General features: G+C 35.5%; 1 non-coding gene and 1 pseudogene across 1 annotated transcript; one reads left to right on the top strand and one right to left on the bottom strand.

The window, feature by feature from the left end:
* The first annotated feature begins 331 nt into the window (after nt 1–331).
* On the top strand, nt 332–403 carry TRNAP-AGG. The gene has a single exon. It is a non-coding gene; the product is annotated as a tRNA-Pro (tRNA).
* A 192-nt stretch (nt 404–595) lies between these two features.
* LOC122596940 lies at nt 596–2,438 on the bottom strand (annotated as a pseudogene).
* Between the last annotated feature and the right edge of the window lie 12,212 nt (nt 2,439–14,650).

Genomic DNA, 14,650 nt, shown 5'->3' with positions numbered 1-14,650 from the left:
CAATCAAAGCCAAGGATAAATTGATATTTTAGGTTATTTTTAGAAACGTGCTTAATATTGATAGCAACACTTTATGTTTACATGAATATCATGATACCTAAAAATGGATAAACGTAATCGTGCACAAAACGAGAAGTCTTTCATGTTTAAACACCATCAATATAAATATTAATAACATGAAGGTGGTAATAAGTTGGGCATTTGGTCTGGTGGTATGATTCTCGCTTTGGGTGCCAGAGGTCCCAAGTTCGGTTCTCGGAATGCCCCTTTTTAGTTTTTCACAATTTCTATGTCGTTTAAGTAAACGTTAATAAAGTAATATAACACAAACGGGCATTTGGTCTAGTGGTATGATTCTCGCTTAGGGTGCGAGAGGTCTCGAGTTCAATTCTCAGAATGCCCCTATTTTTATTTATTTATTTGTTTATCTATTTTCTATAATTATATAATATGAATGGAGTATATCTGCTCATATATTTTCTCAATGGGTTTTCGATTTCAACCGAAGAGCACTCCTTTAACTTGCTTCCTTGTTTTTCCTATGAAATCGTTATCGAAAAAGAAGACTCCATGTACATATTATTTCAATACACATTTAGAATACATATAAATGGGATTGTTTGTAATGGTTAGGATCAAATAGATTGGTTAGGGTCACAAATTCACGCCAGCCCCAGTCCTTTGCGGATTTCGAGTAGCAATTCTGTGATTCCTTTGTAACGGATTTGTCCTCCATCTTTTGGTTGACAACCAACAAACGATGGCTCACAAAACAACTCCAGTCACTAGTAGTATTCCGTGAATCTGTTACTTCTAGGAAAAGTGACAGATGACATGGTGGCTGAGACTGCCCTGATACAATGAAGCACAAGTGTAAACATCAAGCATAGTTCTACTAACCCTTCCATGTAGTTCCCACAGAGAGCCCTAACTGCTTGAAGTAGACATGATCACTTTTCATTACTAATGCAATTATTTAATAGATAAAACTAGGTGTATATGCGTAACAAGATTCTAGCATTTGATAATCAGTTTTGTTGCAGCTAATATCACACTGATTATTCTATCCCTACATAACTAAAACAATAATAAGCAGATATAGGTTACCGATACACTAGAAAGTAACTAGCTGAACCTGATGTTACCATAGTCAACCCCATCACTTTTAGAGCATACATGTCAGAAATTTTTAAACATAGATGTAATGTAGTTAGAGCAAAGGTAGCAGAAAATTATTAGCCTATAACTCATGTTATTAGAGATTTTACAAATTATGGTACAAAAGTTTGTTACAAAAGTGAACTGTGAATCCGCTGGGTAATTCTAACGACAAACTGAACATTTTGCAGATACAAAAATGTGCATATTTCATTTGTACAACTTACAATTTATTACATTGTCAAACAACTACCAAAAACAAGAACTTTCAAAAAGAGGGCAATAACATTGCATACCTCGAGGGTAAACTATAAGGCGACAATCACGATTTCCAATTTGAAACCTCCTGCTCTTGATACAAAGGCCAGTAATCTTTCTCTTTTTAAGAAGATCCTTCAACCTTGTGAAATTTTCAATCCTCCACGTGAATTCCCCATATGACCATCTGACTTTCGAGCACCACTCCCCATTCTACTTCCAATCAATCCTCCATTCTTCAGAAAATTACTGTGCTCCTTGATCACATGAAACGACGTACTAAACACAGCGGTATCATCCACCAAAAACGCCGACTCAGCCCCACAAAAATCCATCATTTTCATATAATCGTTCCACCCTAAACTAGTATTATCACCACCCTTATTATCAGCAGCAAACCGTCCATATGAATCCCTATGCATATGATTCATCCCTGGCTTTTGATTCAAAACAGACATTCGAAACAAACACCAACAACTCCTATCCGTAGCCGACGCTTTCTCAGTATCTTTACTCTCCAAACACATAGACAAATGATCAACCTCATTAACACAACTCTGGTAGATACTAATCCTCAAATTACACTCACCCGCAGGAAAAACCGGGCTCATTATCTTCTGGGTCTTAATCATATCTTTAAACAACGTAAAATTATGAACTTTCCACGTAAACTTCCCACTCAAAACATCACCCCCGACAGGTCCATTCATCACAACAGAACTCGACACAGACCCCGCCTGCACCTCATTACTATCTCTCACAAAACTAACCGACTCATTCAAAATCAAAATATCCGCAGTTATAACAACACAATGATCATCATTAAACATAAAACCCGACTTCAAATCAAGTATACAACCAGACGGCGTAAAATCACACCACCCATGTGACTTCTTTTTCGCCGAGAACCTATGCCAAGAATCTCGATGAATAGACTTACTATCATCAACAGGGTTTACAACAGTTAAACGATAACTAGCGAAACAATCTCATTTCGACGAAGAAGTCCCTCTAGGGTCCATTATTCCTTCATAACAACCACATCAGTCAATTCTTTAACACAGTCATTTTCACAGAACAAACAACCTCAAATCAAGTTGACTAGCACAATTATACATTAGATTAATCCCAAAACTGAGATATCGACATTTGAAAAGGTACTGACATAACCAAAAAAATTTACACTAACCATTTTTACTTTTCACTTCATTCCGTCACTAACTAAAACTAAAATATACTACTTACCCAATTCAAATCATAACTAATTAACTAAAGATCCAAAATGTAGCCAGTCTTACCCAAAATCATTAATACAAAAAATGAAATCAAGTAGAATTCTGAGCAATTCTGGTACTTCTACAACACCAAAATTGGCAGAGTATAACTTACAGGTAATTTTTTTCAACATGTATATTTTCTGAAAATATATGCAATAATATAATGAGTCGTCTATAGATATTAAAAGAGACTCAGACTCAAACCTTAAGATCCAAATTCTGGTACTTCTACAACACCAGGCCAAAGAAAACACAAGACCCCAATTCGAGTGGGAAAGCAAAACCACCAGAATCATCCTAGGAGTTTCAACTTTTATAATTAACTAAAAAAACAGCAACCATAGCGAACAGCATACAACACAAGCAAAAACCAGCACAAAAATCAGCCTATATGCATTCCATAATATTTCTATGTATATACAAATAAAATAAACCATTAGAAAACTTACCTTTTATTGTCGGTTCCGCATGTTCCGAATACCATCTAGCAACCACATGACCTGCTTTAGTCTACCTGTACAATAAATTTGTATCCAAAACTTCATTTTCAAAATTGCAGGAACCAATTAAAAGTTAAAACAGAGGTCTTCTGCAAGTTACAATTCAAAACAACCCAAAGAACCCAATAGTAAAAATCTAGGTTGGAAATTAGGTCACTAGTTTGTGCACGGGATAGTACATTTATTTATAAAAATACATGTTTTGATTTGATCAGGTCACTAGTTTGTAGAGTCTGGTAACTTGAATTTTTGCTTAGTCCTTTCAGCTCGGTACTTTAGGCCCAGTCCATTCTTGTCGGATCTTTCTTGTTCGTTTCTGATACATAATTTGATTGCTAAAATCTAGGTTGGAAATGAGGTTTTCCTTAAAAGCATTCTAAATCCAACTGAGAATGTAGCAAAAGGATGGGTGAAGAGCTTGGACCCAAATGACATAGTTGGTGGTATAGAGATTGGACATGGATGGTGTGAGGTAAACGTTCAAGTTGCAATAAAAAAAGATGAAATACTGGTCAGACCTTAAGGATTATTCTCCACCATTCAAGATTCTCTTGGTGCAACTATCGCATGGCCTTGCCCGCTCATCTCAGTATGTATTTCTTAAACTTTTCCATTTCCTTGTCTTGGTTGTCTCTTTGGAAGAAAGGAAATGACTTCTTTCTCAGATTCATTGTTCAGTTATTGGTGTTGGATACACAATAAAACAAAACAGTAAAAAGAAAAAAAGAAAAGAGAAAGTACTTTTAGTTACCTTATTGTCATAATGCTATACTTTTTTGAATGTGTCTTTTAACTGTAATGATAGGGGACAAGATGGTGTGAACTGTGAAGTAGTATTATTTACCAAAAACTTGCATAAAGTTTGATATGTGGGTTGCAGTGTTTAAGGCAGTTTATGTGGAAAACTTTATAGTTAGCTAATTTCTTTAGTTCATGGCTTGATATTGTTAAAATAGGTGCCAAGGTTAGATTTTCTGGTTTGATTAGTTTGGATTTGGTTTTGTTGGGTGTGGCTTATGGTTTGTTATGGGTCAATGCTGATAGGGTTTGGTTGCAGGGTTTGTATTTATAAAATATTGGGATTGTTTTCTAATTTCTAATCTAGGTTTATGTTATGCCACTACTAGTCTGTTGTTTCTGTTGCTAGGTTATGACAATATTTAGAATGTAATGTTTCTGCTTGGATGTTTCTCGCCTTCTACGGTTAAGTATTCATGTTTTTGTAATGTTTTTGGTTTGAATGTTGATATCACTGGCCTACTCCTAGTCTGTTGTTTTTGTTTCTACGGTTAAGTAATCTGTTTTATGTTTCTGTAAGACTACTACTTATTAATAACACTACTTCACAGTAATGTGTTTCTATTTATGTTTTATTATTAGTAATTTGTTTTTGTAAGTAATCTGCTGTTTCTGTTTCTACGGTTAAGTAATCTGTTTCTACGGTTAAGTAATCTGTTTTATGTTTTTTTTTTTACGGTTAAGCAATCTGTTTTAACGGTTAAGTAGTCTGTTGTTTCTGTTTCTACGGTTAAGTAATATTGGTACTACTGGCCTACTGCTAGTCTGTTGTTTCTGTTGCTAGATATATTTTTTAAGGAATGATTTGACGACTTCTGCTCATCCTGCTGTATTGTTTATGTTTCATTAATTTATGGAATGAGTATTTTCGAGAGCAATAGCAGCCATGTCTAACTTTATTTGTCATGGGCTTTTCTAGAGCATTTGTAGTGGGTTTTTGACAAAAGGTTACGGCCCAGTCCAACCCATGTAATATACTGCTCTTATTGTTGTTCAGCTAGCTTTGTACAGATTGCAATTTGAAGACTTAACTGGTTAGGTTAATCATTTCGGTTAACCGGTTATAAAAAACCGAAATTGGTTACATAGGTTCATGATTTTCCAAAGAGTAACCGGCTATTAACCGGTATAGGTTAACCGGAATCAATTTTTTTTTTTTTTTTATAAAAAAAACTGGTTTTGGTTAAAACTAAAAAAAATCTGAACCGATTAACCTATATTTGCACCTCTAGTATATACTATTGGACTTTTATGCTTGCATGGATATGGCTTGTTTTGCTAGTTATTATCTTTACCCGGATTGCCTCATCTTTATTGTCTCTTTTAACATTCTTAATGCTTACATATAGATGGTTTATTTGTAGGTAGTTCATGAAGATTGAGGATGCACGATGACTTGCGGTTCTTGAGGATTGAGGAGGCATTATGGATGCTTGTTGTTTTTTTCATTGCTTTTAGTTACTTTTATTATGTCACAAGACTTTATGTTGGATAATGTTATAACTCAATGTTTAGTGTTTTTGTTATGAATATGCACGTTTATTTGAAATATAATAAAATTCTGTTTCTATCATTAGTTGATTTTTTATACACAATAACTATTATGGTTTTATGTATTTGGTGGTGTGTTTAATTGTTTAATAAAAGCCATTATTTGAATGTTTTTTAGTAAACTTTTTACAACATTGTGAAAGTGTCCAAATATGTTTTTATTAGGACGCTATTTGGGTTCTTTATAGATATATATTGCGACTCTAAAATTGGTTTCATAATCTTATTTGAGATATTAGGATCTTTTATTTTGCCCTAAAGCAGCAATTATATTACATTTTAAGGGTCCTATAAATTAACCTTTAAGGACGCTATATTGGGGTACCAAAATAACAAATTAGGTAATCACATGTTACGACATTGCAAAAGTGTCCTAATATGTATTTATTAGGACGCTATTTGAGTTTTTCATATACATATTTTACGACCATAAAATTGGTCTCATAATCTTATTTGAGATGTTATGACCCTTTTTTTGGTACTAACGTAACAATGGTATTACATTATAAGGGTCCTATAAAGTAACCTTTAAGGACGCTATAATGGGGTACCAAGATAACAAACTTAGGTAATTACATGTTACGACATTGCAAAAGTGTCCTAATATGTATCTATTATGACACTATTTGAGTTGTAAATAGACATATTATGCGACCATAAAATTGGTTTCATAATCTTGTTTGAGATGTTATGACCCCTTTTTTTGATACTAACGTAACAATGGTATTACATTATAAGGGTCCTATAAACTAACCTTTAAGGACGCTATAATGGGTACTAAAATAACAAAAGTAGGTAATCACATGTTACGACATTGCAAAAGTGTCCTTATATGTATTTGGACTATTAGGACGCTCATGACTTATTACGATCGCCTTACATGAAACCCTTTTACAGTTGGTCCTATTAAACGAAAGGTCCTATAAAGTAGCATTATAGGACGGTTTTGGGCGTCCTAAAAGCCCCATTTTGTTGTAGTGAGTTCTTAGCAAATGAGGACTTGGTATTTGGAAAGCTCAATCAGTTGGTGAATTCCTCCAATCAACTAGCAACATCTTTAAGTGAGGCGTTTGCACTTACTCAAACTGGTGTCACATCTTCAATCACTAATCTGCTAAATACAACTGTTAGATCTTCAGAGGTGGATTTGAAGGAATTGGAAAGACAGGTTAAGCTGCTGTTTGAAAAACCAGGTCTAGATGTGACAGAGCTTGGTAACCAGTTGGCCTCTTTAGTTGGTCACAAGATAGAAGAAACTTTGGCTGCTAGAGAACAAGTATTTCTTGAAAAGGTGATATCTAAGATCACCAAGACTGCAGCGCCCCAGGTTGATCTCACTCCCATCACATCTGAGATCGATCGGTTGAGGTGCAGTCTAGATACTCTAGCCAGCAAGGTATCTGAACACTCAACTGCAATAAACAATCTGACAACTTAAGCTGACGAAGACAAGAATGAGGCTTTGAAGACTATTTTGAAGGAAGTGGTTCACGAGATGGTTCCCTCAGGTCTCTTCACTCTCTTAACTGAAATCCAGACTAGTCAGGTGAAAACTTTTGAAAATGTAATGGCTCAGTCTAGGGAAGTGAATCATCTTTGGAGGACCTTGAGGTTAGTTTGTGGGACTTTCAAGTAGTGTAAGGATATGCAGTCGTGGCAGCCTCTCGCTAATTTGCCTTCAAGTCATCAAGACTTTGAAAATGTTCGTTTGGGTCTCGATGCTGCCAAGGGGGAAAGGTCAGTGCATACCTCTACTACTGCTATTGAAATCCCCAAGTCCACTGGAAAAGAGTTAGTTGTTGCTGGGACTAGTACTGAAGCTAGTCAGGTTGTTGTTGCTGCCAGTACTGAAGCTGGTGGCCAGATGATTGAAAAATTTGATGATGTTGATGTAAGGGGGAATGTGGACAAGGGAAAGGCCATTGCAACTGATGACTCTGAGAAGCTGGCCACTGATGCACCTATGTTGGAAACTGGCAATGTTGACCAATTGCCTCCAGTTACTGAAAGTGAGAGTCAGAAATTAGCAAGGGTTGGGTATCTGGTCAAGGAGAGGAAGAAACAATTGAAGGTCAATAAGTTTGAATCAAGTAAAACTCTTCCACCCATTCTTGTTGATGTAACTGACGCACAACTCCTTGGCTTGCAACTGTTGGAGTACAAGAAAATAAAAGAAGATCCAAGGATTGTCAATGCCCTGAAGGAAATGCTGGAAGTAGAACTGGACAAACACTACCAAGCCAAGTGTTTGAATGTATCAGTGGAGAAGGCAAAAGAGATAAGGTCAGAAGGGATTCTCAAACGCATTGAACAAGTGAAGAGTGGTCAAACAAGTATTAACTCCACCTAAGTCCAAGGGAAGAAAATAAAAAGCTTTGTCAAGGGATGCAAACCTGAGGACTTGGGTAGAACCATCTGAACCCACAAGTGATGACATTCGAGCTGCTACTCACAAACTAAGCACGAGCAAGATAAAACTGACAAATGAATCAGAGGCTCACAAATACTTATCTAATGTAAAGCGTCGAAGGCACAATAAAGGTAAGATCACTGATGTGAAGGTTTCGATCAAACCTGGTGCCAAACATTTTGTGGTTGAGATTCAATACTTTGGTGGACCCAAAAGAACAACTGACAACCCTGATGTCTATCAGTATGGTCATTCAGAGCATGTAAAGATGTTGAATTTGTTGGAGAAAAGGCAACACAAGAACAAGGCAGAAAAAGGCTGGGAATATGTATTGCAAAACCTGATCAAGTTCAAAGAAAATATTGAAGAAAGTTTGGGCCTTGATCTGGAAGACAAACAGCCAATTTCATCTGTTGCCAAGAGAAGGAAAACTGGCGAAGGGCCATCTGTATAAGTTTTCCTTCTATCTATCTGCTTGTAATTTTGTTTACCTTCTTGTAACTTCATTGTAAAATTATGTATATACAAGTTGCCATGTTGTAATCCACAAGTTACATAACTGATAAGATCTCTCCAGTTGCATCTGAAAACTGGATCTCTCCAGTTGAAAATACTTGTATAGAAACAAGTTTGAAAATACTTGGCAATATTTCAGGACAATTAGGGGGAATTTGTTAGGTCCAGTTTTAGGGAAAACTGGATCTCTCCAATTGCATCTGGAGAGCATGAAGAATTGTCCGAAATATTTGAAGTCCAGTTGCAATGTACAGTTTATGCAACTGACGACTTCCTCCAGTTGAGATCTGAAGAACAACAATCTGAAGACATTTCAGTTGAAGTCAAAGACAACAAGTGGAAGAAAGAGAAAGGCAATGGCAGCAAAGCCAGTTGACTTTCTACCAGATTAATCAACTGGAGATCCTCCAGTGTAAATGCCTTTACAAAGCTTTACACTGATTACAAGGAGGACCTTTTACACTACATCCTTTTACCCGGATAATAATCTTGTCTATCGATAAAAGTGCAAAGATGTAGAGTGGTTGAATAAAGTAACCTTTTGTCATACTTTATTTAGCACACACATAAAGAATTATTTACTAATACTTTTGTGTGCTGTCAAACATATTTGAACGTCGAAGTTGAGATCCCAATGCTCAACCTTCGACTATAAATAGAGGTCCTTGCCCAAGCATTTCAACAACTTTGCAAACACATACATTCTGCACTATTGATGGTGAACTTGTGCAATATTCTCTCAATCGCAAAAAGGAACATTTCACCTTTCTAAGTGTTTCGATTGTTAAGAGAATTTCCAAGTATAGATCAATTGTATTTCATAGGTTGTTAGGATATTTACATTCATGTATTATCTTGGTTCCGCAACAACCTTGTATTTTATTTAACAATCAATAAATAAAATACACTTGAAAAATTACATATTGTCTCACCAATTTACTTTACTTATACTTTACATTATTGCATTGTATTTCCTTATTCGACTTGTCACCTTAATAAGTCTAACTCCAGTTAACCTGGTTGTTCATTCTAAACTGGTCACATCCAGGTTAAGTGAAAGTGTTGCAAAGCACACTCACCATTGACATAGAGGTGTCTTCAGCACTCATCTATTCGTAGTTGGGACTTACAAGTGGTATCAGAGCAGGCAGGTTGAATTGTATCAATTCTATAACCTAGCTCTGCTAAGATGTCTGCTGAAGGTGAGAATGGTTCTGGTCCCCAAAATGAAACTAATCAGAGTGAAGCTGCTGATAGCATAATTCATTTCATCAAGCAAGCTGAAATTCGTTACAAAAGGCCTATTATGCAGTTAAGAAGTGACAATGGTACTCAATTCAAGAGTATCACTCTTAATTGATTCTGCAGTGAAAAGGGAATTTCACAAGTCTACTCAGCTGCAGAACTGCTCAACAGAATGGTGTTGCAGAAAGAAGAAATAGAACTCTTATTGAAGCTTCCAGATCCATGATGGCTCTAAAGAATGTCAATTCTCATTTCTGGGCTGAAGCAGTACACACAACTTGCTTTACCCAGAAGAGATCCCTAATTGTGAAAAGACATCAGAAGACTGCATATGAACTTCTTAGGGGGAGAAAACCTGAAATTGGTTTCCTAAGAATGTTTGGAAGTCCTTGTTAGAGTCTGAATCAGAAAGACTATCTTGGAAAGTTTGATGAGAAAGCAGATGAAGGTATCCTACTTGGATATGCAACAATGATGAAAGCCTATAGAGTTTACAACAAAAGAACCAAAACGATTGAAAAATCTGTAAATGTAAGCATTGATGAATGTTGTTCTAAGCCAAATTGCTCTCCTCTTGAAGATGAAGATTTCAACTTTGAAGAACTGGCATACAGTACCTGAGAATGAGCCTCCAACTAATGCTCCAGTTGGAGCTGATAATGCTCAAACTCAAGGGGAGCAACTCATTGAAGAAGAAGAAGGTATTCGAATATTTGAAAATAAGCAACTTGTTCCTACTCCTTAAGAAAATCTTGTTCCAGTTCAAGCTGACCTTGTTCATGCTGATCAGTCTATCATTCAAGATGATCATGTTGAATCTTTCAATCTGAATCAGCCTGAAGTTCCTAATGCAAACAATTCAACTCATGGTACCAAATGGACAAGAAGTCATCCTATTAATCAAATCATTGGCGATCCACTTTCTGGTGTAAAGACAATGAGAAAGGCAACTGGAAATTTCTGCACGTTTGTCAATTTTGTCAGTAAAATGGAACCAACTGATGTTGAAGAAGCTCTGGCAGATCCATCTTGGGTAAATGCTATGCAAGATGAACTCACACAGTTTGAAAAAAACAAGGTCAGGGAACTTGTTCTATGACCATATCACAAAATTGTGATTGGCACCAAGTGGCTCTACAAAAATAAAATGGATGAAAGGGGAGTTGTGACCAGTAACAAAGAAAGATTGGTTGCTCTTGCTTACAGACAAGAGGATGGAATTGATTATGATGAGACTGTTGCACCAGTGCAAGACTAGAGGCAATTAGAATGATCTTTCACATGGATATGAAGAGTGCATTTTTGAATGGGAAACTGGAAGAAGAAGTATATGTTGAACAACCTCCATGTTTTGAAAGTTCAAAGTTTCCTGACCATGTATTCAAGCTTGACAAAGCTCTCTATGGCTTGAAACAAGCTCTAAGGGCATGGTATGATACTTTGTCCAAGTTTTTACTTGCAAACAAGTTCAAAAGAGGTAACATTGACAAGACTTTGTTTGTTAGAAAGTATAATGGTGATATCCTACTTGTGCAAATATATGTAGATGACATTATATTTGGTTCTAGTAGTGAAAGACTTTGCAAAAAGTATTCTGAATTAATGTCTAAAAAGTATGAAATGAGCATAATGGGAGAACTTAACTATTTTATGGGTTTGCAAGTCAAATAGACTACAAATGGAATTTTCATAAACCAAGGAAAATATGTCAAAGACCTCTTAAACAAATTTGGTTTTAGTGATTGGTCTCCTATGAAAACTCCTATGGGAAGTGGTGATAAACTGGGTGAGGATAAAAATGGCAAATCTGTTGACACCACAACTTATAGGGGTATGATAGCTTCATTACTTTACTTGACTGCTATTAGACCAGATATCATGTTTGCTGCATCTCTTTAAGGAAGATATCAAGCTAGTCCTAAGGAATCACATCTTAAAGCTGTGAAAAGAATCTTTAGGTACCTTAAAGGTAGTCCCAATCTGGGTATTTGGTATCTCAAAGACTCAGGATTTGATCTAATTGGTTATTCAGATTCTGACTTTGCAGGCTGCAAGATTGACAGAAAAAGTACTTCAGGAGCTTGTCAATTGCTTGGCAATAGACTTGTAAGCTGGTCCAGTAAGAACCAGCATTCAGTTTCAATCTCTACTGCAGAAGCTGGGTATGTTGCTGCAGGAAGCTGGTACTCTCAAGTTCTATGGATGGAGTATCAACTTCAAGACTATGGTGTTACTGCTTCAAAAACCCCAGTTTTCGGTGATAACACCCGTCCTATAAAAATCTCAAACAATCCAAAATTGAGGGCAAGTAGATCATGCTTTCATTGTTATGAAGTAGGTCACGTATACAGTTGTTGTCCAAATAGGAAAAGAAGATGTCCAGATAAGGGTGCATCTAGTGACTCGGATATTGTTACTCATAATGTAACAACCCTCAATTTCCGACTAAGACAACTTACTTATATTTATCTAGGTATCTATCCCTAGAGGTTTATTAAGAGAATTAACCTTCTAGATATTGAAGGCATAGTGATATTTGCCCTCTAGTTCGATGAAATACCATAGATGACGAGTTGCCTTAGAAATGCCATAAACAAAAACTATAGGCATCCAAGAAAATCTCATAGTATAATTAGTTCTAATTGAACTTCATGAAATGTTAACGAACCAAAATTTTAATCTCAAAGAGTAAATCATAAAAATAACTATGCAAGACTCACAAGATGAGATAACAACCAAAAATTTCTTATGAATATCCAACAATTCAAACACCAAGTTAATTAAAGTACATTTGAACATAAAATACAATGATCATCTTAAAAGTATATTTATAAAACTATGAGGTACATAAAAGTGCTTGAACAATAATAAGTATATCTATATAAGTGTAAAATAAATACAAGTTTATAAACCAAGAACTAAATAACAAGTTGTAACACAAAAATTATATATACACATATATGCATACAATCATGTCCTAAATTACAAAATAACTAGTAAATAAACCCTCATACATGAACCTATACTAAATAATACTTACACTTTAAACAACTAACTGATTTAAATAATTACACTACACACATATATATTTATACATACACATGTATTCATACATGAATCTAGACCAAAATACAACCATATACACCCTAAAAATTCAAATTCACACAACACATACCTTGCCTAGCCAATGGGCTTCAAGCCACCACTCAACTAGACCAATTAGCACTCCCCCAACTCCTTTTCTCCTCTTCCATCACGTGGGTATGCCCCCTCCCCCTCTCATTTTCTGAGTTTTCTCTCAAACCAACACATACACATGCAACTACACTCTCTCCAACTCTCTCAAAAATTCTGCACTCTTTCTTCTTCATTTCAGTTTCACCAAGGCAAAATGGAGCTTGAATCTAACTAATCTAATGTAATAATAAGTTCCTTTGATCATCTAACAACTAGAGTCATGTATGGTGTAAGCATGGAGTTGATTTGGAGGCAACAAGATCACGAAATCAGCCCCCAAAGAGGCTGATCGGACAGCAGTAAAAACAGGAGGAAAACATCTCCAATCTTCTTCTTTTCTTTTGATTCTTGACCATCAAATGGTAGCCAACATGTTCCTTTATTTGTTCTTCATATTTTCCTTCATTTTGTAGCTTATTTTCCCTTCTTCTCAAGCTTCTTTCAGCGATGAAACACCTCAAGAACAGCCATGGAATGGAGACCCAACAACACCCTCAATCTTGTTCTTTTCATCTTCAAAGGTTGACAACTTGAACTCTTTTGATTATCACATTCTTTATCATTCATTTTATCACAAAATATACATAGATCTTCACATGCATGCATATTTAAAAGATTGATCTAGAAGAAATAATTATGAATGCAAGAGATAATAATGGATTTAGGGTATGCATGATAAGATTTGAATTATTTTTGGTCTATTTTGATTTGGGATTTGAGATGGATCTTTTGATTGATGAGTTTATGTATATATGAATGTTAAAATACATGTTAATAATCTGGGATTTATGAAGTTAGTACAAGAAATAAGGATTTTATAAGAATTCAAGACAAAACTATGCATAAAAATCACTAACCGAAATCACAAGAACACAAATATAAATTCATCACTTTCATCACATGATTTGTCCACAAAATATGAAATAAAATCTGGGGAAAACACTAATGAAAGATTAAGAGATGAAATAGGATGAACAAAATGTATTGGGTTTGCCAAAATAAGTATTGGGTGAAGCCATAAAGTAAAGGCATGCATTGGGCAAACAAAGTAAGCTGACAGAATCCATCTTCTGTCTTTGAACGGGAAAACTGGGCATGTGAGGGTATTTTCAAAAATACTGAACCAAACGAAAGATATGATTTTTCTACTGAAACTGGTCAAACTGTTATTTTGTCTAAATATTTTATAAACTTTAACAATTTTATCTCCTAATCCATAAGGTTCCAAGAGGTCATACTTGGTGGAAAGTAATTTCAATGTGTCGTGAATTTAAAATAAAATCATGGGATTTTTCTAACAATCAGAACATCAAGAACTTTTATAAAACTTCTGATGTCGCAAGTAGTGCCCATTCGAGACAGTTTGTGTTTGGATAATTTTTAAGGACACCAAACATCATCTAAAAATTCACCAAAAATTCACAAAAATGCTAGATACATATAAGTCACTGTGTAAAATTCATGAAGGTCCAAATAATTCGGCTTGACCCCAAAATAGTAGCCAACATTTCATAAATATGTGAAGTAAAAACAGAAAATTTTGAAAGAAGCTAATCAGTAGTGTAATGGGCTAAAAGATGCACTAAAGACCATAATGGGCTAACCCGGCCCAAATACTAAACCCATAGAACCATAAATCAGTAGGCCCACTTGGCCCAACAAACCATATAGTCCAATAACCAATATAACCCATTAAGCAC

This window comes from Erigeron canadensis, chromosome 4 (assembly GCF_010389155.1).
Source record: "Erigeron canadensis isolate Cc75 chromosome 4, C_canadensis_v1, whole genome shotgun sequence".
Taxonomy (NCBI): Eukaryota; Viridiplantae; Streptophyta; class Magnoliopsida; order Asterales; family Asteraceae; genus Erigeron; species Erigeron canadensis.
Note: the sequence above shows the minus strand (reverse complement) of the source record. Positions and strands in the feature narration are given on the sequence as shown.